Source organism: Ptychodera flava, chromosome 16, assembly GCF_041260155.1.
Source record: "Ptychodera flava strain L36383 chromosome 16, AS_Pfla_20210202, whole genome shotgun sequence".
Taxonomy (NCBI): domain Eukaryota; kingdom Metazoa; phylum Hemichordata; class Enteropneusta; family Ptychoderidae; genus Ptychodera; species Ptychodera flava.
The window spans coordinates 40,607,023-40,611,796 of record NC_091943.1 but is presented as its reverse complement, the minus strand read 5'-3'; the positions used below and the strand labels follow the sequence as shown (position 1 = coordinate 40,611,796).

The 4,774-nt window shown below is 39.4% G+C and overlaps 1 long non-coding RNA gene across 1 annotated transcript; it reads left to right on the top strand.

Annotated features, from left to right (window-relative positions):
• Window positions 1-2,886: 2,886 nt before the first annotated feature.
• On the top strand, window positions 2,887-4,399 carry LOC139115044 (uncharacterized). Its single transcript, XR_011548025.1, has 3 exons — window positions 2,887-3,027; window positions 3,842-3,981; window positions 4,181-4,399. It is a non-coding gene; the product is annotated as an uncharacterized lncRNA (long non-coding RNA).
• Window positions 4,400-4,774: the final 375 nt, after the last annotated feature.

Here is a 4,774-nt window from a genome sequence, read left to right as displayed (position 1 = left end):
TCAATCCCCTCATGTTTTGGATCCAGGATAATTCCAGATGTCATAATTACCCCTCCCCCACCCCAAGAGAGGATAGCATTTCACAATCTGTAACTAACTTAGCACTGATAACATTAAGAAATCCCAGTATGGGCCACACTAAAGCAGCCTCTGTTTCCTGTAGGAGGGATTGCTGGCAGTGCCTTCAACTGCCTACTTCCTGTCTTTGTCTGAACAATTACACTAACTCAGCCATAGCTCTACAGTAAAAGTCCCCCCAACTGCCTCATTTATTACAAATTTACAAAGTTATTACTAAAGATGTATTTTTGTTATTTTGCAATTCTTATTTCCATTAACGTGACGTCATATTGTTTCGTTAAAATACTAACCAATGAGTTTCCTTAGTTTATATTATTTTTATTACATTTTACTCGTTTATCAATAAAACATACCTGTTTTCTCCCAACATACTTCAAGCTGTTTTTTGCACTACAGTGTGTAATAAGTTCGAGTTGCCTACACACCGGCAAGTCAGAAGTACTTGTACCTGAACAACATCATGACGTAGTTTAACCTGGTCACGATGTGATACAGGCCCCGTATTCAAAATACAGTGAACCGAGTTCACGCATTTCCTTGGATATTATTCAAACCGTATTATGTCTATAAAATGAGTTTTATTGGGAAACAAATCCCTATCAAGCACACCACGAATATTATGCTTGTTCACCCTCTCATTAAAGACTTCAGTTATGCAGTACCAAAGGTCATGCGATTGACAAGAATACCCTGTGTACGATGATGTCAACCATTACAACAGCTGCAAATCTGAGTCAGTGCTACACAAATCACAGCATTCGAGCAACATCCATCCCTCTCCTCAACGAAACCGGGTTTAACAATCGACTTATAATCAGTGTTAGCCGCCATCGGTAGTATTGTCATGCATCTTTATTCAATACAAGGCCTCGGCCCATCGCACATTTTTTTACAGAGAACATACAATAATGAGATGGTCCGTGATAATAAACATTTACAAATAGCTATGTACGCTCGGAAAATCCAAACTTAAACCAATGCTAGCTCCTTGTAAAAGGTGGTAACTCTTCGCGTCTTTTAGCTGCGTTTATCAAATATAAACCCGTACGAAAGAGATTTTTTGCGGTAAACATACTGCAAGCTCTGGGTAAGCATACCACGCACAAGTTTGCTTGCCACAACACTCCATTCATCCTGCGCCGATAGTCACCACTAGTGGTGCACTTGTGGTGATTAGCATCTTTCTCTTTGTATGTCTACCACAAAACTAAAGTAAACAAAGTTGCAGATTGCTTTGTGGTATGTTTGCCATGAAAGCCTTACGTAAATACAATGGTCACAGCACTGTACAGAATGGCCTAAGAATTCAAGGCTGCACGGTTACAGGGCAAAGTTAACTTGTGCAACCAAATGACATCTATGAACATGTGTGCCTACCTGGCTTCTGCAGATGTATATCATATGCATGAATAAAGAATATACATGTTTGCACTCTAATTTAATAACAAAATAGTATATTTATTGATTTTTCAAAACTGGGGATGTTAAAATGTGTATACACATGTGTAAGACAAATCTTATTAGTCAGTTTCCAAGAAATTAGGAAATTCACATACAAAAGTACCTGACTCTCCAAATGATACTTCTATACAAAGTGACAAGATTTTACGAATGCAGATTACATCATCAATAGCACATAAAGGTGCGGGATCGCTGGATTGCCAAAATAGCTTAATTTGAGCTATTTAGCAGCTAGGCCTAATAATATTGTGTGATCGAGGCGAGAAAAGTGACGAAGTTGATATAAGACGGGTATTCTATTGATAACAATGTAGTTTCATACTTGGGCCTACACTGTAGGCAGCCACAAAAAATCCCATGAAACCATTTTCCCCTGTCCATCGGGAAACGTTTTGAGCCAATGATCTGCACGAATCATGGCAGCAACGAAAATCTCTCGAAAATCGGCCGTAATCCACGAAGGAAAAGAACTTTGCTACAGTTTGCGTAATAATGAGCCGACAGGCATGTCAGTCACCGCGGTCGGAGAAAACACTCATTCTATTTGTGTCTTTCGGCAATTATTTTCCGAAGCCATCATATTATCAGTATAGTTAATCACCGACTTAATAGAAAGACAAGGGAATTATTAGTCGTATTGCCATCCACTTAACAAATGATTGACATCTCAGCCTGCCGATGGACGTGTACACGTACGTACGTGCCTCCAGAGAAACGCGCCCGAACAAAAATCTAAGAAATTGTTGAACTGGTATGTTGGATTATTTGTATCTTATGCCTGTCGTATAGAACACAGTTTTCATCGAAACTGAAGTCCGTATCTCTGGGAAGGCAGTGCCTATGAATAGTTTACACGGTTAGCCCGCGGCGCCACTGCTGTGCTAACTGCTAGCAGTACATAGTGTGGGGCTATGTCGGGTCATAGCCACTGGTGCTCTCAATATACTTTTGCTTGGATAGTCCGTCGAAAGCTGCAACTTTTCAATGAATTACTTTTCAATGAATTACTTTTAAAAAAACTTCCACTACAGTCTACATCATGCTATGATGTTACGTACGCGTACAGCGATCGCGATTGCGAGGACTTTGTACCGGAAGTAATAGTATCACGCCTGATGACATCATAGATCATGTGAAGACTTCGTTGTGATTGGTCAGATTGGGGTGTCACAGGTCAAATCTCAGCGGCAAATCTGATATCAGAACGGCAGTTACGACCCTTTTGAATTGCTGAGTGAATTGTCGCTGTTTTTTCACTCGATTTTTGACAAAATTTCACTGAAATTTGCCGTCGGACATCGCCGTGACAGCTTCATATACGCTAGCTATATGTATAAAACCTATCGCTATATGCAATGTTGACGACGCGTTAATTTTCATGTCACCGTCGTCACGATCAGCGTGTGGAGATCGGCTTTGAACAATGGTCACCATTTATAATATACTAGTAACACCCTGAGGATCAAGGCGATCGTTTGAATTTCGGTAAGTAAATTTTCGATTATCCTTCTCTGCAACGTAACGACGAATTTTATCTGTTTTTGTTCTGTGCAATTCTCGAGTAACACTGTCCAATTGTCTGAATAACTCCCGAGGTTGAACGTTGAGTGAACAGTGTATACAATTACAAAGCAGTGGCCTTCATCTGTTCATGCCGATAACATGTATTGATAGTGTCTATGTCTGAGGAATACATACTTCGAGACACTCTCTTGCTTTGGCGAGGGCACAGTCTCTCGGGGACTGTGGCCAGGGTGAAACTTTTGCTTATATGTATACAAATTTCCCTCGATGTACGATATAAAACAATGAAAAAACAATACATATAGGAATTGTTGGATAAGAATTAAGTTCTTAAACTCTGACCAGTGACCTAGTATTGTTTGTACATGTGTTTGATGTCATGAAATTTAGTATACGTCTATTTATAAGATCATGCTGGACGATGCTGGACGTCTCTGTCTTTGACACTTAAGTTTCTTTTGAAGTCTTCATTAATGTATTTTGACATTTGTTCAACGTTACCCGTAAATATTTTGCTGGCATATTGTAAGGCGAAATGATTGATTTACGATATTTCATTGAAGTTCTACATGAAATCTTACAACACAAAACATGCATCTTTCTGTAGCTGTGGGTCACTGATAGTGTTGTCCTCCCCCATCTAAAAGTAATTTAGATTCACAGATACAGTAGTAAACTAGTTTTCATGTCACATGTAGTCAAAATCACCAAACATAATCGCTGGGACTTTTTCCTTTACATTCCTTTTTATTCCATTGCATTTTCTTATTTGTAGCTGGAAGTGACGACATGTCTTTGTGGCAACGGATGCTGAGAAAAAGCAATGCTGATGACAACTTTACATCACCAATCTCATAAACCCACATTGGTCCCAAAAGAGTAACCAAAATTGCCAAGGCCTGCAACTACATAAGTGTAAGTACCATTTGAAATATCTTAGTGACCTGGACTCCATTTCATGATATGTGCAAGACTAATTGTGAAAGGTATGTCAAGGCAGTTGCAATTACATACTGACTAGCAGATTGTTCTCTTGGCATTTTGTCTACTGTACTGTGCTAGTATATGTGATTACATTGATGTTTCTTTTCTTGTTTTTCTTTTTTTGTTTTAGCCCTTTTGTAGTCCACGGAAAGTAAACCAAGACACTGACAATCAACTGGATCAAAAGTAACTGTTCCTAATATATGGTTGCATATGCCAACACTTTGTTATGAAGATGCCATGGACTGAGGGAGATATCCTGTGAAAGAACTGTTGATGAACCTCTGATTTCTTTTTTTTTTGTGTCTTTGTTAGCATTTCCATCTGCAATAAATGTAAGGTAGGAATTCAATGAAAAACCTGGTAAGATTTCTTTTGTTTGTGAATGTGTGTGCGTGTTTGTACCTGTGGCTACATTCTGAAAACTTACATGAGCACAAGAATGAATTGCTAGAGTGTGAGTGGTCGTGGCAAAGTGTGAAGGGTAGGGGTATGCTACTGGGGGGGGGGCGCTACCCGTGGGGTCAGCTTCAATAGCGGTATGTATACCGTAAATCCTGTTTGTGGCAAGTATACCGCAAAAAATTCAGCAAAGCCTTAACTTTTGTGGCAAACATACCAGGACATGCATGAGTGTCGTGGTAAGCATACCACAATATGTGCGCCGCAAAATCCATCAACATGCGAAAATCTCAAGCTATGCGTAAGTTTACCACAACTTGTT